The 27,725-nt window shown below is 37.4% G+C and overlaps 1 protein-coding gene across 4 annotated transcripts in view; it reads right to left on the reverse strand.

Annotated features, from left to right (window-relative positions):
• MTMR2 (myotubularin related protein 2) overlaps nucleotides 1-27,725 on the reverse strand; it is a 114,178-nt gene that overhangs the window by 84,663 nt on the left and 1,790 nt on the right. For 2 of the 4 annotated variants that reach the window (XM_029957207.1, XM_029957206.1), the window contains exon 2: nucleotides 20,181-20,251. The exons of the other annotated variants lie outside the window; for them this stretch is intronic. The gene's annotated coding sequence lies outside the window, so the exon portion shown is untranslated. The remainder of the gene's footprint in view (nucleotides 1-20,180; nucleotides 20,252-27,725) is intronic. 4 annotated transcript variants of the gene reach the window in all.

A 27,725-nucleotide genomic window follows, 5' to 3' on the forward strand; every position in this document is an offset into this window, starting at 1 on the left:
TAGCCATATTTCAAGTGCTCAATGGCCACATGTAGCTAATGGCGAATGCACTGGATAGCACAGGTACAAAAGAACATGCAAATAAACCACAGAAAACCAATCCAGAATGTGAGATTGTCTATAGAAAAAGTCTGCAAATGGACAAGGACCGCAAAATTAAATTGAGGAAAACAGTTCTAAATTAAGAGGCTTAAGAGTTATAGGCAGCCACTTGTAATGTCTGGCTTTTGAATTGTATGACAGACATAGGTTTTAGACAACGGGGGGAATGTGCTATCGAGGAGCATGACATGACAGAAAGAACCATTCTAATGTTATCAGGTGTGATTATGCGATTACGTGAAAAATCTTTATACCTTTTAAAGATGTACACTGAAATACGTAGGAATGAAAAGACATGATTTGCTTCAAAATAGTTCAGAAAAAACAAGAAATGGATAGAGCTAATATGACAAATTCTTGGTTAACTCTTCAATGTGGGTGATGGGTTATCAGGCTTCTTGTACAACTCTCTCCTGTGTATACTTGAAATCTTTTTTAAAAAGTTAAAAATATCATAGCTCTAGAATCCTCTTAAAAAAGAAAAAACTAGTAGTCATTTTAGGAACCCAGTATCGATTTGAACTCAGCTACCACACCGTTGTCTTAAAAGCAGTGGTGGAAGATGAAAAGATCACTAGATGGAAACACAGCCGGCCTCGGCTCTCTTTCTGACATCATCAAATTAGAAATATGTGACCCTGGGCTCTTCTCTGTTTCTTATAAAGAGCTTTACATGCTCTAGAAACAGATGCTGTGTAATTTGCCCGAAGTCACACAGCTAACAAGTGACAGAGCCAGCGCTGTCCAGGTCCAGAGTATGTAAATAACAAGAAGAATGCTTCTCTGAGAAAACCATGAGTAGAAGCTGAATATTCATTCATCTGGTCTATTTTTGTTTTCCAGAGAACTACATTTCCCAAAATTGTTTCCCTCTACTTAACAGCTATTCCCATTGCACAAACTAATTTCCAAGAAGAAACAATTTGTATTTTCCATTCTTCCTCCCTTCCTTTATTTCATACTGAATATAATTCATATTTCCCATTTTCTTTCTTTTATTACTTTTTTAAAGTTTATTTATTTTGAGAATGACAGAGACAGCATGAGCAGGGAGAGGGAGAGAGAGAATCTCAAGCAGGCTCTGTGCTGCCAGTGCTGACATGAAGCTCGAATGCAAGACCCGTGAGGTCATGACCTGAGTTGAAACCATATGAAAAAAAATTTTTTTAAGAGTTGGGGAAAGTATACGGCAGATTTTGAGTGTTGCTCAAACTAAATGGATAAAAGACCAAAAAGGGAGCCTGGTGCCAGATCATGGAGAATCCTAAATTCCAGGCTTAAAAGCTGCTAAAGAAAAAGCCAGGGGCTCACAGTAAGATGCCACTCCACACCGTCTAGATGGCTACATTCAAACAGACAGACAACAACAAATGTTAGCAAAGATATGGAGAAACTGGAACCCTCCTATGCTGCTGGGAGGACTGTAAAATGATGAGAGCCACTTTGGAAAACAGTCTGGCAGTCCTTTAAAAGGTGACACAGAATTTCCAAATGACCCAGCAATTCCGCTCCTAAATATATTCCCAGAGAAATAAAAACATATGTCTACCCAGAAGAACACATAACTGTACATGAATGTTCGTAACAGCAATAGTCATGATAGCCAGAAAGTTCAAACCAGCCCTGCCATTCCCCTGCTTGAAATCCTCCAATGGCTTTCCCCTTCCTCTAGCCTCAAACAGCCTTCAAGTCATTACATGATCTGCTCCCCACCTCCTCCTCCAGCTTCCTCTTGTGCATCTCTCTCTCCCCTGCTCTCCTCAGCCCAGTCACACTGGCCTTCTGTGAGATCCTTAAATCTGCAGGCCCCTCTGCAGGGACCGTGGATATGCCAAACTCCTTCCGGACTGAAGGTCTCCACTGAAACATGACCTCCTCAGGGAAATATGAACAGATGCCTCAGACTGGATACCTTAGTAGTTGTTGCTCTCACAGTACTTCGTGTTTTTAGTGCTTCCTAACTTCAAAATCCTGTTCTCACATTTCTTTAAAAATGTTTGATTTACAGCTATGTCCCCTAAGAACACATACTTCAAGGAAGGAAGGTGCCATGTCAGTTTTGCTCACCATTCTATTCCTGGTACCTAGTATGGTGCCTGGCATACAGCAGGCACTCAGGAAATATTTCTGGAATTAATTAATAAGTGAGAAAGTGAAAGAGAGGGATCAAAAATTGGATGAGTCATCAGAGGCCATGACTGGACTATCCAAGACAAAATGAAAAAGAAACTTGTTAAAGGGAGGGGGGGAGAGGTAGGAACAGAACAAAGACAGAAGAAGATAAACAATCTCACTTTCCTTCTGGAGTTAATGTGTATATATTATTTTATATACCATCTATAGTGTCCCATTTACACTTAAAAACTTCTTAGGACACTGGGGCAAACATTTCTTTAAAGAGATTATGTCTTAAGTGAGTAACAAATAATCCTCAACATCTGGGAGTTGGTTTGGGACTATGTGTTATTTCCACTGAGATGGTTAAAAAAGTAGTTGGGAACCAAAAAAACAGGATTTTAGTGCTATCTAGTTAACAGCAGTATCCCTGGCCAAATGACTTATTTCCCATTCCCCATCACCAGTTTATTATCTGTGAGAAGTAACAGACTATTTTAGTGTTGCCTCTGCTGGTCCTGGATGTCTTTGAGAGTCTCATGAAAGCTGTTCTCTGATTTGCTTACAATGTCAGGGACTTGAAAATTAAGAACCTTGGCCTAATGATCCTTTTTAGTTCTAACATAGTCTATGGCCTCTGAAATGAGTATTCTACCTTGTGTTATATCCGTACACTATCTAAACAAATGCCGAAAAATTAAATTGTCCAAAAAGCATTACGTGTTTGTATCTATTTGTTTTCTAATTCTATAACCACAGCCTTAGTCTTAAATATGAAGTTAAGACTCAGACTAAATAGAAATATTCCAATATTGTATTTCTCACAATACAGACTTTAATAGAATATTTGTGTACAATAAAATCAAAGGGAAACTAAAACTAAATCCAACAACTACACTTATTTCAGGAGCTCTGGGTTATCACTGTGTAAACTCAACACCCCTACCTACAGGTGAACAGATGACAGCCTATCAAGTTATTTAAGCCACGATTTCCCTAAGTATTTTCATTGTTATCATAGTAAGTGCTTTTACCAGAAACTATATCTATCTTTTGAAACACATTTGAAAATATTCTAATTTAGCTAAGTAATGATTCTTTCTTAAATGTTATACTTAAAAACATATATGTAATAGTTAAGGGAAGAGACCTCCTAAAAATAATATGACTGACTCAGTAACTCTTCTCTCTAAGTAAGTTCATCACATTAAACTGGAACAGAGGAATATAAACTCAGCTGACTCAGGAGCATCACCCTTGCCAGTGCCCAACATGGTTACGTTTCCAGGGCTTCTTACACTATATGTGCTCATTTACTCTAATCTTGTGCCCTCCGTGCACTGCAACTTGGTATTAGCTTCAGAGGCCTGACTCATTAGGAGTACTCCTACGCCAAGGTGAAAAATGAAAACGTATGATTTGGAGTAATTTTGGCACTCGTGTTTCTGACAGCACACTCATTTTTCCTTCAAACACCACATGTGGTTTTCCTTCACAAGTCTCTTTCCAAATCTGCAGATCACATTTCATTTCTTAAGAGGTTAGCCACCTTCCACATTACAGCAAAGTGTCCATCCTCACTGGCTCCATTTTCCCCATACCCACTCACTCCTTAATCCCTAGCAATCTGGCTTCTGCCTCTAATGAATCCCATAAAATGGCTCTTTCTGCAATTACTAATGACTCAAACGTAAAAAAAAAAAAAAAAAAAAAAAAAAGAAAGAAAAAAAGAAAAGGTCTTTTCTTAGTTCTGATACTATAAATTCTCATTTCCCTTCACTAGCATATGGTTTTGGTTATCCCATATCTCAGTTTAATCAATACTGTTGAGTACCCAGTATATGCCAGTTAGTACTGTTCTAGGAACTCCTAGAGATACAGAGATAAAACACACAGGTTTCTGCCTCTGCTGAGTTTTCATTCCAATACACTTAGTTCAAGTATACACACACACAATATGAAAAATTATTAAGAGAAAAATAAACCACTTAGAGGTCTGGAAATTGAAAAGCTCATATACAGCTCTAATGCATAGGTTTGATAAAGGCTTTACGAAAGAGACAGTGCTGGAGGTTAGCCAAAATATAGAAGAGGTTCAACACCTTTTTAACAATTTCACTAAGCAAAGAAACAGCATGAAAAAAAGAAGTGAGGGGATATCACAGCTACTGTAAAACAGAGACCACTTTGGAGTACAGGATACTTGTAACACATAATCAGAGATAAGCCTGAAATAGTAGGTTTTGATTAGACTGTAGAAGTTCATGACAAATAAGTAGACATTTTGATATTTAGCTCTGAAAGCAGTGAGAAGCTACTGAAAGTGTCTGTGTTTTAGGAAGATTATTTTAAGAACAGGTCAAAGAATAGATGATAAGGGCAGGAAAATCTATTTGGAGACCTCCCGAAGTCAGAGGAACTAAGAGCCTCATTTAGCAGTAAAAATGAAACAGGAGTGGATACAAGGGACACTATGGAGACCAAATCAATAGAAGTTGGCAAATAACTCAACATCTGAGAAAGGGATCAAAATACGATCCTAAGTCTTGCTGACTGAGCAACCAGTGTGCCAAAGTAGCAAAAGGAAAGAGGGTAGTTTGAGGAACTGACAAAGTTTGTCTTGAAATTTTTAAGACGGAGGTGGCATCAAGGGCATCTACAGGGAAAACACGCAGCATCTCATATACTAGTTGGCAAAAGGATTTCAGATTTTACCTGGGCATGCGTTTGTTCAGTCATCCATTCATTCAGTTTCTCAGGCAGGCAAGCAGGCAGGCAGTGTTAATTTACTACCTACTCTGTTAGATGAGTGCACTGTGGCAGTACATACAACACAACAATATTTGGTGTGCTCCCAAATGATAGTCTCATTGGAAAGGCCAACTCCTAGTGAACTATCTGGGGATGTGATTGTGATGAATGCTATAAGGGTAGTTTAAAAATACCACAGGAGAATAAAGGAAGAAAAGGTTGAATGTGACTGGAAAAGGCTGAGGCAGACTTGAAAGATGTGTCATTTCTAAGGGACACTGGCCTGTTAGTAGGAATGAATGGTAGAATGAAGAGTGAAAATATCTGACAGAGAGAGAGAGAGAGAGAGAGAGAGAGAGAGAGAGAGAGAGAGAACAGCATAAATAGATCATTTAGGGAAGCAAACGTGACTGGCTTTGTGGGTCATGGCAGGGGTGGAGGCAAGAAAGGCTGAACTATGTTCTGTGAAGAAACTGGATACCATTCTAGAGGCAGTGGGAAGCCATCAAACATTTCTGAGTAGAAGTGTTATGTATTCTACTGGCTTACGGAGCTTTAATGCAGGGAAATTCTACAGGAACGGAGTTAATAGGTTACTGAATTAAGTCTCTTAATAGACAACTGAAATAGGCCACAACATGACAAAAATAGGAAATACGGGGGGAAGGCCTGAATGGGGTATATGGAAACATGCAATAGATTTTGATGTTGTTGAATCTGAGGTTCTCACAAAATATCCACATGAATGTGTTCATTGAGTAAGTGGAAATGCAAAACTTTTCCAGTTTTGACATTCCCTAGAGAGGTTACAGCTACATGATAGCGAAATCCATGAAACTGAATCATGTAGCCTCGGAACAGCATACACAGCAAAAGAGATGTGAGATTTAGCGAATGGAACTATATTTATTTTCACAGAATGGAGACTGGAGAGAGAAATATAGAAAAAAACAGATGGGAAAAACCAAAAAAGTTTAGTGAAAACCAAGAAGAATGTTTTAAAATCAATAGTTAACAGTATATAATACAAAGAGCAGTAAAGGAAAATAAGAGTAAAATCCAATTGATTAATTAATATGCTAATTCAGTTACTATGTCAACACGGTCTATACAATGTTCTAGCAATAATAATCTAGCATAAATGAAAAAATTAAAATAATGAGGCATGAACTGTCTTAACTTCTTGTCCCTCTCTTACTAAATTTATCTATATCCAAATTGACTCTTTCTTCGTATCTTAGATGATGACATGTCTCAGGGCACCTGGGTGGCTCAGTCAGTTGAGTGTCCTTTGGCTTAGGTCATGATCTTACGGTTCGTGAGTTCAAGCCCCACACTGGGATGGCTTCTGTCAGTGCCCCCACCCCTCTGTCTCTTCCTCAAAAATAAACATTGAAAATAAGATGATGACATGTCTCTTTTCAGGTTTAACGCCAGTCTTTCCTCCTTTGGAAAGTGTATGTATATATACATCCATGCAAAGGCTTTACACAACACTGGACAGGTAGCAGGAACTCAATAGTGAGTTGCTGAATCAATGTCAGAATCATTAATAACACATTGAAGTCTACCTTCAACTATTCAATTGATATTGCTCTCTGGATGTCACTAATGCCCTCAGGAACAAAGGCAGGGGCACCTCATTCCCCTCAGTTCTTACCCTCCTTAATCTATACTATTATCACTGCCTCCCCCTTGGGATGCTTTTCTCCCTACACTTCCATTGCCATTAAAATTTACTGCCTTTCTTTATACTCTTCTTTTCTGCTCTTTTCTTCCAGTTGCCCTCTAAATATAGATACTCTTGAAAGTTCTAACCTTGGCTCTGTTCTCTGTACTCAATCTCTCAGAAATACAGACTCCCACAGCTTCAGTTATCGCCTCCGTGTAAAAGATTTTCAAACATATCTTAAGTATTCTCAGTCCCGCATCCACAAATACTTGGCACTGGTACCATCTGGACCACCCTCTCTTCAGCCCTCTTTCTCCCTCTGATCCTGCCTGGTGACAGCTCATACCTTACAATGACATTAAGCTGTGTGGTAATTAGAATTACACCGTATTTTTCTAATTCTTTCTTTCAAATACTTATACACATCTGTTAGTCAACTATTCTGATAGCTGGCCACTGCATTCTAGGATATTATAACTTTCAGTGACCCTAAGATCTTTCTAGTGTAACTCCTCTCATTTATATAAAGTACAGCCTAGAAAAGTGAAGGGAATGGTCTGAAATATTATATCAAAATAGTGGCAAAGCCAGCTACAGAATCAGATTCCCCTGACTAAATCACATTACTTCTGATACAGAGTACGGAACCAAAAGAAGAAATACCTTCAGGGTGCTTATTAGCTGACCAGGAAGATAAAACACGTGTGCGCGAGCGCACATACGCACTCACACATGCACAGGCACACATGCAGACACACCAACATTTCTTCTATGTAAGCTCACTGAATAAGGATGAAGGTCAGTTAAGAACAATCAAAGAACTGGGGTGCCTGAGTGGCTCAGTTGGTTGAGCATCTGACTTCAGGTCATGATCTCACGGCCTGTGGGTTCAAGCCCCACATGGGGCTCTGTGCTGACAGGTTGGAGCCTGGAACCTGCCTCAGATTCTGTGTTTCCCTCTCTCTCTGCCCCTCCCCTGCTCGCTCACTCACTCCCACTCTCTCGCTCTCTCTCAACAATAAACAAACATAATAGGCAAGACAAGATGAGATCTTGGACTCAAAAAAAAAAGACCAATCAAAGAATACTCCCTGCAGAAGATAAAGCTGAATTGGATTTAGAAGTGGGTTAAGAATAAGACTACCTGAAAACAGTACCTTTCGGCCTCTTTCCCATGATCATTTTAAGTTTTTGGACAAGGAACACACGGAATACATTCTATATGAGAAGAATGGATTGTTAATTAGATCCCTCATTTAGAATTCAGTATAAAGCCAAGTGATACTGCAGGATCTGAAAGTAAATAAAGATAAGACTCCAATGACAATGTGGTATTATCGCACAAAATGTTACCACTCTTGACCCATCATCTACTGTGTAAGATTGCTTCATTTCCTTTCATTCCACTACCACATGGCCTCAGGGAGAATGCCCCAGCTAATGGAGTCTTAGTTCCTTTACGTATAAAACCAAGATGATAAATTAGCCATTAACTCAGCTCCTTGTGTTCCAAGTGACATCACCCACTCTCCCCCAGCACCTAGCTTCCATCTACAGGAGTTAAGAAAGGGCATCAGAAATCCAAATGCTCCAGACCAGTGAGAATGTCCTTCCATCTCTCCCTTGGCCTTACCCCCACCATTGGCAAAAGTGAAGAGGAAACCCCAGAACTGTGGGTGATCTGTACAGGACCTTACCCTTCCAGCCCTCTTCAACACTCAGTCTCGCCACATTCCCATCTTAAAAACTGTGAGGAATAACTTCATCATATCCTTCATCTCTGTTTTCAACAGTTCCCACACGAAGTCAGAATTGCCAGACCCTAATCCTCTCTTCTGATCTCATCTTCCATTCACCCCTAACTCCTGTACTTTGGATTTTTCAAGGTCAACATCAGCAAAATTTCTTCTACTCTTTCTCTCTTAAATGGTTTCTTCATCTTTTACTCTAACTCAAGCCTGGTTTACCCAAAGATGCTGGTCTCCCCACAGCTCATTCAAATGGAAAAAATAAGTCTTCATTTTCTCTCCTATACCCCTCTCCCACACCCCTCTCCCACCACTGGGCCTGCAAATTGGGCCCTGTTCCTCACTGCCACTTTCAGACTATTCTTCCTGTCTGTTTTTAAAAACCCCAAGCATTTGGGACACCTGGGTGGATCAATGGGTTAAGCATCTAACCCTTAATTTCAACTCAGGTTGTGATCTCACTATTTGTGAGTTTGAGCCTCATGATGGGCTTTGCACGGTGACAGCAGAGATTCCCTCAACCTCTCCAGATACCACTTCATTCCTCTTAGCTTCTTTCTAGCAAAACTCCATGAAGATGGTTATACCCACTGCCTCCAATTCCTCACTTCTCATTCTCTCTGAACCCACTTCCATCAGGCCAGCCAAAAAGCTTTTGTCAAGCGCCCACTCTGTTAAATTCAGTTGTCACTACTTAGTATTCCTCTATCAGCAGCAGTTGGCGTAACTGATCTTTCCTCCTTGAAATACTCTCAACACTCAGCTTCCAAAACTCATGGCTACCCTACTAGCTACTAGCTAAGCTTTCTCACCGATCTCCTAGGTTTCCTTCTCACCTGATCCTCTCAACATTGAAGCACCCTTGAACTCTCACTCCTTGATGACACCTCCCCTCCTTAATAATCCCACCCAGTCTCACAGCTTTAACAGCAATGAGTTAAGAACCCAAATTTTCTCTCTTGAATTCCAGATTCCAATAACCTAGTTATTTAACACTGAAGTGCCCCAAACCCAGCTCTCACCCTTCTTCCTGAAACCAGTTCCAACATCTTAGTAAATGGAATCCTATCCCTCTGTACTTTCTTGGGCAAAAAACTCTGGAGTCCTCTTTGATGGTTCTATTAAACAACATGTTCAAACAGCCAGGAAGTTCTGTTCACTGCACCTTGAAAACACGTCCTGGATCTGTATTCAATCACTGCTACCTCTTCTGCATCTCCCTCCTCTGGATGATTCCAGTTGCCGATAAACCAGGCTTCTGCATCCCAGTCTGGTTTTTTGTTTGCTTTTGTTTTTGTTTTTAAGAAACAAAACTGTCGCATGCAGCACCTCATCTGAGCTTATCTGAAGTCTGGAAACTTGACTACCCTAAATTCTCCTACAAATGGACCCTGAGAGCTTGTTTAGAGGTTCTAGCGGGGGAACGCAGCTACCTGTACACCCCTGACCCAAGAAGAACACCCCTCCTCCATCAGGGAAGGGCGTCCTCTTGAACTAAGGAAACAGCTTTGGGATGGATGCACATGGACCAGCGAGAGAGAAGAGGAAGACATCTGACTAGGCAGCCAGATCGGCCAAATCAACCGCAGAAATCAATGGGGTGACGGATGTTGCAGCCTGATTACTCTCGCATCTCCCCCTAGTCTGTTCTTAAAACAGCAGCCATAGTGGTACTTTTTAAAACATTGGATGTTGTCATTCCTCTGCAAAAAAGTACCTTCCACTACCTTCCCATCTCACTCAGAATAAAAAGCCCAAGTCCCTAAAATGGCCTATAAGGCCTTTGACAATCTGTTCCCATCCTAACCTCCCTGATCTTCTACTATTCTTTCTTTTGCTTCCTTTCCCTATAACTGACTCCTTGCTGTTCCCCAAACACACCATGCAACTTCCTACTTGGAGACCTTTATTCCTTCAGTTATCTCTAACTTTCTTCTCCCATATTTCCTCTTTTTGTTCCCTTCAGCTTCTTTGCTCAAATGTTGCCTTCTTAGATCTTCCCCACCATTTTATTTAAAATTGCAAACCACTCTAAATCCACCCAGTCATTCTCTACTCCCTTCCCTGCTTCATTTTTCTTAGAGTGCTTATTATCATCTGACATAATTTTTGTTTTACTTATTTACTTTATATCTCCTCCACTTAGATAATAATTACTGACTGCCAGGGAGAGTTCACCTACTTATAAAGATTAAATAAAATAATGCATGCAAAGCATTTAGCACATTACTTGATAAACAGAAACACCAAAACAACGTAAACTATTTTTACCTAATGGAGGCTGGAACAGGACACCTCCCACTGCCATCAGCGAACTCTAGTTTATCAGAATAAGGTTAAACACAGGACTAATGGAGCAAAACAAATAAGACTCTAATAATTTGATCCATAAAGAACCAAGGAACTGGGGCACCTGGGTGGCTCAGTCGGTTAAGCATCTGACTTCAGCTCAGGTCATGATCCCGCTGTTGGTGAGTTTGAGCCCTGCATCGGGCTCTGTGCTGATAGCTCAGAGTCTGGAGCCTGCCTCGGATTCTATGTCTCCCCCTCTGCCTCTCCCCTGCTTGCTCTCTCTCAAAAATAAATTGACATTTAAAAAAATAATAATAAACATTAAAAAAAAAAGAACTAAGTAACTAAACTTTCCATAATCAAATAGTCTCTGCCTGAGGAAACTTTAATACAATTCATTTAAAACAAGACAAGCAAACAAAAATAACCTCTGCAGGAAAAAAACTTTCTATTTCCCTTGTAGCAACCCATTCCAATTATTAAATCATTGTTGGAAACACATATCCCTTCTACTTTCATCACAACTGCCATGTACTATTTCATAACCAAAAAAGGGTATCTATAGTTAAGTGTTTTATAGTTGACTATGTTACCATATTAAAAAGCACCTTCACAACAAAAAGCAAGGGAGGCTTTGGCAAATGCTAACACACAGATAAGCTACTCTCCCACTCCAACCAGGACATGTGAGTTTAAACCACAAAAAAAGAAACAGGTCTCATAAATTACAGAAAGTTGGTTAGGCTTTCAGGGCCTCAACTTCATATTATGAATAGTAATAAAAATATTTGCTCTTTATCTCACTGAGTAGTTATAAAAAAAAAACAACTGAAAATGCTATCTGAATTGTAAGATTTTTTAAAAATAATTTTTTTTTTAAAAGCAGGCTTCACACCTAGTGTGGCTCAGTGCAGGGCTTGAACTCACGACCCTAAGATCAAGACCTGAACAAAGATCAAGAGTAGGACAGCTAACCAACTGAGCCACCCAGGCACTCTTGAATTGTAGGATTCTTTTATAGGTAAATCCCACTGCTAAAAATAAGGGAGAAGGTAGGAATGTCCTACAACTGATAATATGCTAAAATGTAGAAAATGAAGTTATGTTAAAATGTTTATGATTTAAGGTTAAAGCAGAAAACAAATATATATGATGCTTCCTAAGAAACAAGGCATCTTTCCAGGAAGACTTTCCAGATTAACAGCATTCCTCCTGGATATATATACCCCTCAACACTTTCACCCTTAATTCACAGCTATTTCTTACTGGTTCTTTGCTAAGGTTTTCAAGCCAGTGTATGTTTTCTACTTTGGTAAAATGCACAAACTCAGTAAACACTTAATCCAAGAAAACATCCCAAATAAAAATCAGAACTCTTTAGGGGTACACGGGTGGCTCAGTCGGTTGAGTGTCCGACTGTCGATTTCGGCTCAGGTCATGATCTCACCGTTTGCGAGCTGGAGCCCCACACTGGGCTCTGGCTGACAGTGAGGAGCTGCTTAGGATACTGTCTCCCTCTCTCTCTCTGCTTCTCCCCGGCTCGCACAAGTATAAGCACATACGTGCACACATGTGCATTCTCTCTCTCTCAAAATAAATAAACTTTTAAAATATCTACAATTATAGTCTAATGTATTAAATTCTGATTCATTATCAACTCTTAGGAAGAGTAAAGATTACATGAACTTGCAAACAGTTTATATTCACAAATGCATTTATACAAATTTGCAGGGCCATGGGCTAAAAATGGGAAGCCCCTCTCCTCAGAATCCCCCTCTCTTTAACCCAATCCTCATCCCACCCTACGCTACATTATTCTCTTTGTTCCTAATTAAAAAGAATCAAGTCAATCTTATTTAAATGTTAACTTCTAGTTCCACAAAATAACACATATACTCATGGACGAACAGAACTTAGTCTGCAGTGAGTAAGGGAGGCACAACAGAGAGCAGCAGGAGCCATACTCTGTTTTTTAATAGCCTTGCCATATCTTAGCCAGAGTGACACAGTTTTCCTTCCACCACAAGATCAAAACAGAAATCCCATCATCTGACTCTTAGTCATTCCCACACATTTACTGGTCTGCTGTTATTATAACAGAATGTCTTTTTCCTTTGCTACACTATTCCTAAGAACAATACCCTTTTGGTCTCAAAACTTCTGCTACTTCAAAGTATAGCATATAGATGAGCAATTACACAAACTAATTATTGGTAGGGGGACAGGAATTACTCTCTATATGCTTTTCAAAAGAGTATCATTAAATAAGATAAAGTCCTTTCCATTTTTCTATTTTTTGTTTCAGTTAGATTTTTTTAAATTATAATCATTCCTGAGAATTAATCAAGCAAAAAAGTTGCAAATTAAGAAAATTATATTCAAACAAATAAATTGGGGTACAAACTACGGAAGTACTTCTTGTCTCAATACTACTAAGCTTACGAGCATCACTGTTAATGCTGCAAAGGCAGAGAAATCTGCCTCCAGAGAGAGGAGGGTTCACCTATCACCTCTGAATATTCCCATGCCTCAAAGTACCGGTTAGCTTCCTTGGAAGGATGGAAACTAAAACTGTCTACCTCTAGCTAAAGGCCTCTTCGCCATCTGCCCTCCTGCTCTTCCCATGCTTCCCCTCCATTTGGGGAGAAGGAACTTCCTGAACCTCCCTCGTCAGGCCCTCCCATCTATCTCTTCCAAAGGCATTTACTCACATCGGCAATGGATTATGTACTAGGGACAGAGTTGAAAATAGATTCATTTTGTTCAAGGGACTTACAGTCTCACAAATGTGCCAGATATGAAAGTATCTCATAATAGCACCAGATAGCAATGAAGGAATATGAAAGACACAGCTGAAACAGAAGAGAACACAAAAGACAGAACAAGATGTTGAAGTGCTTAGTGGCTGAAAACATAAGCTTTGGGGTCACAGAGACTTGATTTCACCACTTAGCAAATAACAATTCAAGCAAGTTACTTACATCAGTCTCTGTTCATTCTTTATAAATAAGTTAACAATACCGTCTAAGATTATCATAAAGATCAAAACCATGACCTATATAGAAAGCTATTAGTGCTATTTCTATTACTGGTAGTAATAGAAAGTGTTCAACAAATAACACTCTGGAAATACAAGAGTATCTTCTTCAGAAGGGAACACAAGATGAGATCCGAATAAGGGTCTCCTTCTAAGAAGGAATCCATTAATTAAATTAAAATGAAGCAAAGCATTTGGCCATAAAAGTACTTTAAACTTAGATCTATACTGTAAAATGTCCTCACTTGATTAAGAAAACTGCATGTACTAACTTTTAAACTTAAAAAAAGAGTCTGATGTATCACTTAAAGAACAAATATCAGGAGGAGGGTGTTTTTTTATATAAGTACATATTATATTTATGTTTTTCTGCTTTTATTCTTATTTATGTATAAATATATTTACATTTCCATTTTATATATTTATACAGATTTTACACACACACACATACACATACAAACACATCCTATGTAACTTCTGACACACTCAAACAGACCCCTGCCCAAAGCTTCACTCTCAAAACCACATCCATCACTGGTATTTTTCCGTGTAACCACTAGCAAAGTATGGAACCTCTCTGGCTCTACTGGTTCGCTGGACTATTAGTGGAATTATCATTACTTTATTGTCATTCACAGTAGTACACTTGGAGGTATTTTGCAATAATGAACAGAAATATAAAATCCAAGCACTAACAGAGGCCATAAATATATTACTCTTACTTCTCCTGATCTAATATTTCAAAATCCAGTGAAAACATTTCTACCAAAAGTAAAAAAAGTACGTCTAAAAGTTAAAGGTGCAGATGAACATACCAGCATTATACACTCTTAATTCAAACCAGCCTGAAAACAAATCCTGGTAAACAAATGCCTGCAGAGGATCTGGGAGAGGCTACAGTAGGTCTTTTTTTTTTTTTTCTAGTTACTACTAACCATAATCATTACAATAAAATCCAAACCACTTGCCTTATTTAAATTTCTTCACTCCCTCCTACAGCCAATTTAACTTTTCTTCAGTAGTCCATGGAAAGAAAAGGTCTTTTTAAAAAAGTGTTCTCCTGAAAGTAATGTCCCGAGCACACACATAACATGTTTGCCCAAGAACGTTAAAGAATGTGTTCTATATTCTGACTGTGAACTAGCTTTTCGAGGAATGCAAATTTGCTTTCAGTGCTTACACAATGGGCCATAGTGTCATAAGCACTGTTCATGCTCTATCAGTCATTCTGTTCAAAATTTTATTTAAAAAAATAATAAAAGGCCTGCAGTGTGTATAAAACATTGGGACACAAAAGACTTATTGTCAGAATATTTGCAGGATCCCCAAAATAGAAAAACTACAAAAACCAAATTAATTTACAGCTTTTAATTATATTTTGAAATGCTACACCAGAACCCTAAATTTCTTAACCAATCTATAGTACAAAAGATACAGCATAAATGATCTTATCATCATGGCATCTGATGGACAGAGATGAGAGAATACATTTTGTATTCTTCAGAGAAACAAAGGGGATCTGAGCTCTTGGGGCAGCTGGTGCATGCTGGCACTCTGGAAAATCTCAAGGTTCTAAGGTACACGTGACCTTGGGTACAGTTTAATTTTGTTATTTTGTTTTCAGGTCTATCAACCATATTTCCCAAAAGTCAGGGCATATCATGTGGTAACGCACCGGCAAGTGTGAAAAACCAGGCTGTAAAGGAAATGGCTTACATACTTCTTTTTTTTCTGCAGAGTAGTGTTTCTTCAAAGCTCTTATCTGGAAATATAAATAAATAAACAAGCAAAAGCCAAAGTATTCTAGCCAAAATGCATGTGTCCACAGGGAATGGGGTAAAAATGGAGTAAGAGGCACCTTGAGTCCCAGGGCCAATCCCAAAACCCTCACCAGCCCCTTAAGAGAATTTCCCAGAACTTCTAAATCTGACTCAAACTCAGAAGACGAGAGCTAAAATTAAAACTTCTATGGATTCATAAGTAGCCTAGAGGGAAGTTATTTATAGTTCAGTGTAGCTGAGAAAATGTCATACTACACTGAAAATTGGTCACATCATTAGAACTCAAAGTGCACGACTGTGAAACTGCATTTCCTTTTAGAAACAAACATGTCTATCCCAAATTGAAATACAAGGTCAGAAACACTAAAAAAGGACAGCTGACCTATTATGTAACAAAAGCTCACTCAAGAACACTTTGAGCTGCAAAATATATAGGAATTCATCCCTTGACAAATGATCTCACATGTGATTTTCCCATCCCATCACGCAAATCTGAATTCAGCATTAAAACCAGAATGCCACATACTCATTCTTCAGACAATCTAGAGGGTTTTTTTTTAATCCTAGAGAAAGCAAAACTAATTATTACTATTAACTAGTCACTCCCCTGACAGTGTAATGAGATAAAACTTTTCTGCATGAACTTCAAAATCCCATAAACTAACACAGGTATTTCGCTCTGTTTTCCAGTCATTAAATTAAAACATTCAGTAGAAAAAGAAAAGCGCTCAATGTCTCTTTCTCATTCTAGCCTGGAAAAGTTAAATTAAAAATCAAATGTATTAACATCATTCAGTAATTTATCTCTCCTTAATTCTGAATTCTGAATATCCTTCCAATTTTGTGAGGTTAATTATTAAAAATCACAAATCATAAGATTTTTTTCTTGCTTGTTTTTGCCTTTTTTCTTTATTTTTGTAACAAGGATGAGGAACACATCTCTCTAAACATTTTTTAAAATATTAATATTTAACATTAGCATAGGCCTTTACAAGTATCGAAGCACTCTCACACATACACTATCTTCCACCCATGCTAACGCTAGGGCTAGCCTGCCTCTTACTAAATTTTGGTTCAGTCACCCTATATGATCTTGAGGAAGTTACTTCACCACTCTGTGCCTCAGTTTTTGCATCTATAAAGTGGGAATAGTAACAATTCTTGTATCTTGCAGTACTATTATGAAAACTAAATGAATTAATATAAGTAAAATCCTTTTTTTAAGTAGGCTCCCTGCCCACTGTGGAGCCCAACATGGAGCTTGAACTCAAGATCCTGAGATCAAGCCCTGAGATAAGATGGAGTTGGATACTTAACCGACTGAGTCACCCAGGTGCCCCAATATATGTAAAATACTTAAAACAGCACCTACCACGTGGTACACATTACAGAGTTGCTAGCTGATTTTTTCTTATTATTGTCAACATCATCAATCCTCATATTTAGGCCTCATAGCAACCCTGTAGAAGATACCATTTTACCCTTTCTCTAGATAAGGAAATCAGGCTCACAGAAATCAAGTGACCCATCCAGAGTCACAGTCAAGAAGCAGAATGAGGACTAAAGAACCAAGGACTAAGAAAGAATCAAGACGTTTCAGTACATTGTGTTGTATCATATCACAGTATATTTTTTGAGTTTGTATAGTTCAACATACTACTGTTTCAAACACTTAAACACTCAAATAATTTTAAGCAGCACATACTGGTAGCCATGCTGAGAGTGAGTCTTTGATCCAAAAGTTACCCATAACTCTTGTTAAGTATTTTAGAGTAGCAACATGAGTCAGACTTCTAAAGAGAAGTATGCACCGAATAATTAGGCTGGCTGGGCAAGATGAACCTGTCATCAATTTTCCAATATTCAAAATTTCTTTTAAATAGCAACTTGTATACCCCATGAAACTTCAGGAGTTCCACGTTATGATTTATGCTGGGCAGTGGAAACAGAATGGCATTTAGAGTCAAAGTTTAAGTTCCAACTCCATCTTTATGTGCAGGAGACTATGAACAATCACGTCATTTCTCTGAGCTTGAGTCACTCATCTGTCAAAGATCGACCTCACAAGGCTGTTCCAAGAAACAATGGAGATGATGTTGGTCAAACAGCTTTTTAATCACAAAAACTACATTGAAATATGTTAATATTACCATTAACTACTTTGATTACACTGAGGGATAAAACTGAGCACTCACTCATTTTCCCATGGAAAATGGCTGACAGAACTCTTCCACTATAGAAAAATCATCCTGAGTATTTTGTGCAATTTTATAAGGTGACAATCTGGATTAGATAATACACAGTGAAAGAGAAATTTAGAGAACCTGGAAAATAAAAGGAGATTCAGTAAAATCTGACCAATTTATTTTTCTGACTTTAAATTAAGCAATAGTGAAAGTTTTTGGAAACTTAGCAGACATATTATCATCATAGCAGTAATCATAATGCATTCTACTTCTGTGACATTTTAAAAGCTTTTCACACCTATCATCATAGAAAGACCATAAATATTATTGTTTGTTCACACATGTATGTTAAATTCATAAAACTTCTGCTCCTAGGCAAATCCCTTAACTTTAGTGTCCTAACTTAAAAAAATAAAAAAGTTAGATTACACAGTAGATAAAGTTCCCTTTCAAAGCTATGTAGTATTTTTGATCTGGGACCTGTGGTTAAAACAGAGCAAAAAAATTTAATGGAAAGAAAATTCACATCACTTAAACTTATTAGAAATGAAAAAGTTATTTTTAAATATCCTTTTCTTAAATCTTACAATTATACATGTCCCAAAGTATCCAGAAAATTGGAAAATGGCATATTATAGTTAGATGTACTAATAAATTTCAGAATTACAGAATATTTCCCAAAAACTGGAAAACTACATTTCCTAATGTAAGATTATAATTCAGTAACTTGGTATACCATACAGTATACAAAATATACACAATACTAAAACTAAGTCAACTTCTATAATTCAGAAAATAATTTAGACTATTTCAATCCCTCAGAGATACTGTGACTATCAGCTATAATAATTCAATATTAAAAATATAAAATAACTTCAATTGTTTATGATCTCTGGCTTGGTATATAAGATATCAGATTCATGGGGAGCATGGGTGGCTCAGTGGGTGACTCTTGATTTCAGCTCAGTTCATGACCCCAGGTTCAAGGGATCGAGCCCCAGGTTAGGCTCCATGCTGAGTGTGAAGTCTACTTAAAATCTTCTCTCTCTCTCTTTTCCTCTCTTACTTTCTCTTTCCCCCACTCCTCTTCCTCTTTCTTTCTCTATAATAAAAAATAATAGAATAAAATAAAATCTGTACAAAGAAAATAAAACCATTCCTAATCGTATCTAATGGAATCCAAAGAGAGGGGACAAAGTTTTAACAGTAAACTGTTCATATTATAGTTTAGCAAGCACCTACCATCTGCAAAGCATTATGCTAGTTACCATCCCTCAAAAATTAAATCAAATCCCTCCTTCTCGGAAGCATAAAACTTAAAGGCCAAGTAGGAATAGTACCATGGCCGGACTGGGGGTGGGGGAACCTACCTGGCCTACTAAGGTCTTTTTTCACCCAAGAATTTCAAAATCAGAACCAGTCACATATCTGATGCAAAAACAGTCCATATTTTTCATGCACAAAATCCATATGTGCATTTAGTTAATCTTTTCAATACCAGTGATGGATTAGTTATGATTTTATACATACACAGTGAAGTTGCCTGGCCCAACAAAGTCCTTATATGATTTAGTGAAGTCTAGAACTGGGAGTCATGAGAACACTTCTAATACTAATTAGCTCTGTGACTTTGGAGGAAATGACACGAATCTTCTTGGGCCTTCTAACACATATTCTACCTTTGGGTAAGTTATTAAACATCTCCAGGTCTGTTCCTGCATTTACAAACTTATAGAGTCTAGAAAGTATCTGGATTGAAAGTTTTCACTTTAAGTTCAGATTCTCAGGCCCACTCCCCAGGATTCAGAATGTCTGCACTGGAAGTTAGGAAGCTAAATGTCCACCAAGCAGCACAAGTGACTGAAATATGCAGGTGGTCCTCAGCCACACTTCAGGTCATCACAAGTCCTAGCACAGCACACGATTTCTAAAGTCCCTAACTGTATAAAAAATGACACAACTCATTTGAGCACCAAGGTCTTAGGAATTCTGGATCTAGCATAATGTGCAGGCCATAGTAGATGATAAATATTTATAGAGAGGAAGAAAGGGAAGGAGGGAGAGAAGGAGCAGGCTAACTTATTGTCATATTTTGGCTAAGAAGCATACAAAATGGTAATAAAGTTAAAATTGGGTAAAACATACATCAGAAGCTGAAGAGCAAAGGCCTCAGTCTGTACACACATATATTTTAAATATAATAGGAGTCGCCATCAAACTGCAAACTACTAAAGAGAAAAGGAGAGAACACATTATGTGGAAGCCCAGAGAATTTTAATGGAAAATTACCGGTGACTAAAACGTAGCAACTGTTTACTCTAGACCGAAGAGAACAGAGAATTTTAAGGATTGGGATTTGGAATTGGGCTCAAGTTTGAAGTTACTGGTTATTCAAATGCATAAATTTCATTTGGGGTAAAAGTATATGGATTCCAGAAATACTGTTGGCAATATTAACTTTTGTCCAGTTTTAATTCCATTTTCCCATTCACTTACATTATAATTTTTGAGATGTTTTATCTTCACTTCTGATGATCTTCAAATGTCAATGGCTCTTAACACATTAACTGTAAACAAACACACAAAGGAACTTAGGGGAATTCAGATATTTAAGGAGCCCTACAGTAAAGTATTCTAAATTATTCTGTAAAGCCTGCGGGGTAGGGAACGGCAAGAGGCAGCTTTGGCCATGTTTACCGGCTTCGTAATTTACCTGGTATTCAAAATATAGTACTGTTCTAATGACACTATCATCTTAATCCTCAAGCAAAGAAAAAAAATCATCCAATTTTCTGTCAGAAGAAAACAACATTCAAAACTAGAGAAAATTCTCTCCAAATATGCACACTCTGAATGCACTAATGTCCTGTGTATACATTACCCTTTTCCTGCTCAGTAGAGCAGCCAATCACTCTACTACCCATTAACCCGCCTCAAGACTGCCCTCTGACTACCAGGTTTTGGCCTGGACCTTGAACACTAGATCTTCAGGTCTGATCAGTTTTTTACGAAGACCCTGACATTAAACAGACTTGGGTCTAAATGGCGAACAGCTCTCCCTAATCTTCAGTTTTCTCATCTGTAAAATGGAAACAGTAATACTGTCTATTTTACACAATTATGAGGATGGTATGAGAATATGCATATTCAAGGAATTAGCACTTAAGATTATTGTTATTATTTTTCCTTATGTTAGTATTAATAATCACAAAAATAATATTAATTTATAGAATAACTGTCTATCATCTGAAAAGCAAAGCTTATCCCAGGTGCTTATATTTTTAGGTACTGTCTTTGGTTATAATGGAAGATTATTATTCAATACCAGTAGCAGAGGACATCTGTATCATATAAAATTTTATTTTCAACCTTGCTGGGCATCCTGGCTCAGCTCAAGCAAATTAAGCTCCTTGTAACCAGGAGCATATCATCAGCCAAAGTTATTATTCCTTTTCTTGAGACACAACCTGCTAACAAAGTCCTACTTGAATAACTGCTCACTTACAGTCATCTGTGAACACAATTCAGTTAAGAAAGGAGAGGCATATATTGGTTACTCATGCCTATTAAACCCTCTGAGCCCAAGGAATAATTCAATCCAGAGGAGACTTCTCTACCCTCTTCTACTCACTCCCAAATGATTAAACACCAATGTTTCACATTACATACTTAAAACAGTAATGTTTAAACAATTTGGAAACTCAAAATGCATAAACACAAATTTCTGTGAATTCTCAAAGGTGTATGTCAAAGATATAAAAACACACACAAAATAATGGCAAAAGCACTCAGAAACTAACGTGGCCCCAAATGGCCAGCTTTATTTCCCTTACAGAGACCAAACCTTTAGGACTGAAATGAGAGAAAATACCTAAGTAGAACCTGATGCAGTATTTGGGAGGGAGGGGGGACAAAACACATGGATACACGGCTTGGAAATAAACTGAGAAGTGCAGAAGAGTACGCGGTGTGGGCCACCATCCTCATGGCCACCACGACTTTACCATGCAATTCCTTGAGCTCTTCAAAGGAAATAAAAAATGAAATAGCACAGTTGATAATTCTTCATTTCCATTTGCCTTTCACTTCACGAGCTGACATTATTAAATATATCTCTTTTATGTTATAATCCCATATTAGGATTATAAAAATCTCACCCAAAGTAATACACAAAAAAGTAGAGAGTTAAAATAACTCAATTGTTTAGAGTGCTCCAAGATACAGTTTTCTTTTCTGGTCTGCTACAATGTATCATGTCTCTCAATGCATTTTCTACTTTGGTCACTGCTTTTGCAAATCTCAGAATGTCTCTGCCGTAAGTGAAGCATTGTAGACTTTAACCAAAAAATGTATTCCTTGCTAAAATGATTCAGTTACATAATATGAAGAAGCTGCCAATTAACGCCAATACCCATTCTCTCCTATTTCTTACAGACAGAACCTCCAATTTTTAGCTCAGCACAGGCCTCCCAGAAGAGACCATGTATGCTAGGCTTCCTTCTGGCTAGGTATGGCCATGGAAACATGTTCTGGCCAACTGGATAGAAACTTAAAAGACTGCATGTTATCCTTAAAAAAGTATCCTTTAAAGAGAGAGACCATGCCTTTCTTCTTCCCTTCCTTCTTTCTCGTGACTACAATGAATGCAAACGTTAGCACTCCAACAGCAGTTTTGGCTCATGAGATAACACTGGAATAAACAGTCTGTGCCCTTTACACTTTGGGTCCACTATATTAGATCTATACTGATTACCCCTGGCCTTTACATAAGTGAAAAACTAAAACTGTTAAGTCAGTTACTTTGGATTTTCTGTTGTACTCTGTGAAATCTAAACCCTGACTTTAAAACAATAAGAAGAGGAGTTATCCAAGTATCACTGGTTAGGGTTTTTGAAGTATATAGTTTAAAACGTATTTTTTTTAATTTTTAATGTTTTTTATTTATTATTGAGAGACAGAGAGAGACAGAGCATGAGCATGGGAGGGGCAGAGAGAGGGGAAGACACAGAATCTAAAGGAGGCTCCAGGCTCTGAGCTGTCAGCACAGAGCCCAGTATGAGTCTCGAACTCACAAACCACAAAATCATGACCTGAGCTGAAGTTGGATGGACACTTAACTGACTGAGCCAGCCAGGCGCCCCTAAAACATATTTTTTTAATGTTTGTTTATTTATTTTGAGAGAGAGAGAGAGAGAGAGAGAGAGAGAGAGTGTGTGTGTGTGTGTGTCTGTCTGTCTGTCTGTCTGTCTGTCTATTCGTAAGCAGGGAAGGGGCAGAGAGACAGGGAGAGAATCCTAAGCAGACCCCATGACCAGTGTGGAGCCAGAGCTGAGATCAAGAGTCAGATGCTAAACAGATCACCTGGCCACACCTAAAACATATTTTAAATGTTAATTCTTATTATATTGAAAGCATAGCATCTGCCCTTATTTAATATAGACTAAAAAATGTTTAAAGAGCCCAAAAGATAATCACATACAGTAAGAGTCTGAAAGAATGAAAAGTCATCAGTGATTATTGCCACAGTAAGTACTAAGCACTCGGGCAGGGAAAGAATTACAAAGTTGGCACATTAATGGTCGATACTGATGACAGCACTGGTACATATACAGAAACACATTAAGAAGAATAGCACAATTAGTTCATGTAATAGAATTACAGGAAAGGGAACTGAGGTTATTATTTTCATTAAGAGGGCATCTTCACCAATGTCTTTAATTTTAATAACCTTGTACCAACCTTTTCTTTTTTCCAGTAGCTCCATTTTTAACCTGACTTCCTGTGGAAAGCAGGCTTATAAAATCACTCTCTGTCCTTGATTATAACCTCTCAATACTTTTAATCCTATCCACATATTTAACTAAATCAAACAATAGGACAAAGATAGAAGTGCTTTACTTATTCAAAACTAATTGACTTAAAAAGAAAAAATACTCTCTACTAAAATCTAGAGAATTTCCACTGGTCAAGTCGTGAATCACATGCAACCTTTGGCCCTGGTGATTTTGAATACAATAGCGTGAACTTGGCAGCTTTACAAAATAAACTTACTGCTTTCTGGACATCTGTATCAGGGTTATTTCCTTCCCTTGGGCGTAATCCAGACTTCACTGGTTCAGGTGATGGTTTCCTGGAATTACTTCTTTATAATATTTTTTTAAAGTTACCACTAATGTATCTTACCAAAGACCTATTTTTAAGAAAAGGCCTCAAACATGTATTCCTGATATGTTATTCATGGGTGAAAAAAAGAAAAAAAAAGCCTCAGGAAATTTCCTAAAATTAATATTACAAATCCACATGAGATGGCTTTTACCTTCCATTACTTCAATCAATATTTGTACAAAAATGCTTTCAGTAACAGGCTTATGGTAGCTATCACACAGACGTTAACTCAGTCTATTTCAACAAATATTGATGGAGTTACTAGAAAACAATTAGTAAAAGTCCTAAGGCAGCTGGCTCTCAAACTCTTTAGTTTTAGTTTAGGATCACCTGGAGGACTTGCAAAAACAAACTGCGGGCTTCATCCCTAGAGTTTTTTTATCCAATTAGATCAGAGGTAAGATGAGGGAATCTATAGTTTCAACAAATCCCCAGGGGATGCTGATGGTACTGATCCGGGAACTAATGATCTACATTAATAGAAGACTACTGATGATAGCATAAAGAGGAAAGAAGAAAACATAGGGAACCCAATCTCAGCTTTAGTATACTTGTATACTTTTGACAAGTAATTAATCTTTTTAAATGTCCTTTCAGAAAAATTATTTATTAGTAATTATTTATTAGTTAATAATAATACTGATCTCATCTGACAGAACTTTAAAGTTCTTTTAGGGTCCTGGAAAAATGAAATCCAAACTAAGTAATTTTTAAGTGACCAATATATTCAATGTCTGACACAAGGTGCTAATGATACCACCAAGGTTGGAAGTTCAACCTGTGAGTTTCACTAAGTTGCACAGAAAGTTTCCACCACTAATCCTGGTAAGCTGCCTCAGAAGACATGCCAAGAGTCATAAGGGGAGTGGGTAAGAATGTGTGATTAGACACAAATCCATCACCACTACTGGAAAACAACTGAAAAGCATATTTCCTACCAACATATCACCTCTAAGTGACCTTGAGGCTGAAACTAAAGATGAGACCTTACAACAAAATGTGTCTCAGAAATCTCAAAAACTTTTCTCCCTTTTCAGACTATTAAGTACCATCAAAATTCATGGAAACAAAAATCCAGGATTTGCTATTTTCAGATGATGATAATTTTAAAGTAAGACATGTAACTTAAAAATGTAATTAGTTGAGGACTACTTTTTTGGGTATATTCTGTGTACCACCCTTTGCTTTTCTAAGTTAAATGTAAGTATGTGCGTATAAATGTGTAAATATAAATGCTAATGAATTTATAGGCTAGAAATGACCTTATACACCAAAATAATCTCAGTCAAATAAGTGGTGCCCAGAATAGCTACAGCATAAGGGCATATAAAGAAAGAAATAGGCATTAAATAAAAAGACTGACAAGATAGGTTAGACAGAAAGAAACCAAAATAATCAAGAGTAGCAGACAGAAAAGCAGGTAAGCTAAGGAACACACTGTTGTGAAGATATATAGGACTGAACACAAAAAAGACAACATAGTCAATTAAATCCGCTCAGTGAATTAAGAGACTTTCAGCCATAACTTTAGCTTGAACCTGAAATTGTGTCTTTACAGGCCAAATTCAACGTAAGAAAACTCTTTTTAATCCTTTGAGTGAACACAACATATAAAAGAGCAGTGAACTTCAGTCAATCACTCTTTATTCAAACATTCACTGGGCACCTATCTGATACTAGATGTGTCAGCATTTGATTACGCACAGTAAAAAGTCATCAGAGAAACCCACTCAAGCAGTATATTTTATAACAGTGTACAAACCGAAAAAAAAAAAAGGAAAACCAGTCTAAGAAGGCAAAATACTACAAACACAGAGTCAAATCCTGCTGCGTAACTTATACAGTTCTAAGGCTCAGGCCTACCCTACCCATCATATCTAGCTAGCTCACAGTATTGTTTTAACTCTATCCGGTATAAGTCATACTTATTTCAAGAATCAGAGCAAGAGCAACAAGAATTAAATTATGGAATACAGCCAGGTTGTCAGTGTGCTGAAGTGAATTTGTTCCCAAATCTCTCTCTGTGGGGCTGGGCACGTTGAAGAATGGATAACAGCAGAATACACAAGAGCTTCTGAACAGCTCACTAAAGTTGAGCAACTCCAAGCGCGACTCACCAAAGAAAATTATTTTTTTAAGGATGCATTAACTATGGCTGATTAGAAAGCTGCCATCTGGATATCATATGAAAAATAAAATCACTCTTTTCTTTTTTTTTCCATAATATTTTATTGTCAAATTGTTTTCCATACAACACCCAGTGCTCTTCCCCTTAAAATCACTCTTTTCTGGCCAAAAGGCATCCAGTCTATGATGACCCTGAAAGTAATACCTAGAGCTGCGAAAGTAACGCTGAGATGACTACAGATATAGATGAACAGATATATAGATAGAGAGACATAGATAACAAGATTCAACATGTGTTTGGTGTGAACTACAGATTCCACAAGGGCCAGTCACCCAACTGCAATCGTGTGTCATTTTCAAAAATACAATGGATAACCAGAAAATTAAGTTTTTCAGACTGACATTCTTCCTATATCCCAGAAAAGTGCAAAACGGCTTACAAATTAAGACATTTAAATACAACATGATATTTAAACTGAATTCATCTAATAGTAGAAGTACTTGAAGAAATTAGAGAAGAGTGTATTACCAACTTCAGTTACAAATCTAACTGAAGTCTTTTTGCTAAATTGAAGAGAAAGATTCAGTTACAGAGTTTCTATTTTCAAACAAATGGGAAGCATACATTTTTTGCATAAACAATTTTTCTTGGAGCTAAATTCAGGAGAAATTTGTGTCAATCTAGTCTATAAAAGACATAGGAAACACACTGAACATATGAACTATTATTGTATGGGAGGTATAAAAAAAAATCACATGGCAATCTCCTAATTGAAAATCTGAAATCAAAAATTTCCTAACTGAAAAACAGAAGGCATAAAAATAAACTACAATTTAAGGGCAACATTTCTCCAAAAGGCTGAGATAATACAGTCCAAATATTGACATTTTGTTTTATCAAAAGCTATCAAAGTAAACATTTGAACTACTGGATAGCCACTTAGCATAGCTATTATAATCATGATTGTCTACCCTGCCTCTGTATTAGAATCCCCTACAATTGTTAGCCTAGGTTAAGTTTAAATTTAAACTTTCTAACAAATGTCTACAATGCAGCTATTCTATGCTGATCAAGGAAGTGTGATGATTCATAAAATAAAAGATATGAAAAAATTTTGCAGGGTCAATTCTACCTAGCACATACTCAATAAATGTTAGTTTTTTCTACTTTCCAGTGGAGAGGAATGAAAGCTGGCAGTCTCCTTTGGAAAGCAGATCATACTTATATTTTTGTCCAGAGAGGATGAGGCTAACAGATTCCAGTCAAAACTCTTTCAACGAGTTACTTTTCTCATATTCATCTGTCAGTAACATAATTTTTAAATTAAGACTTAAAATGCATATATAAATATTAAAGTTACTGGGCTTTCTTTTGGGGGAGAATAAATGTACTTAAGTGGCAGAATTAGGTATGTTAATTTGTAATAACAATAGACATTTACTTAGTGTAATTTCAAAAATCCATAACAAAGATTATTTGTTAAGGGAATTAGCAATCAGTAAGAATGCATCTTAATAACTATTGTCCTTAAGATAAAGAATGATAGAATTTTAGAGCACCCAGAAACCTTACAGGTTTTCTAGACCAACTTTTTTTTTATTTTGAAAGATGAGAAAATGTAGACTAGAAAGATTAGACGATACAGGCCAAAGAGCTAGCTAGGCCAGAGACTCTTAGGAGTTCCTAACTTCCAGTATATTCTTCATTCTAAACGGCTGTAACGCTTCCTGTGGTTTTAAATCCTCTTG

Source organism: Suricata suricatta, chromosome 11, assembly GCF_006229205.1.
Source record: "Suricata suricatta isolate VVHF042 chromosome 11, meerkat_22Aug2017_6uvM2_HiC, whole genome shotgun sequence".
Lineage (NCBI taxonomy): Eukaryota > Metazoa > Chordata > Mammalia > Carnivora > Herpestidae > Suricata > Suricata suricatta.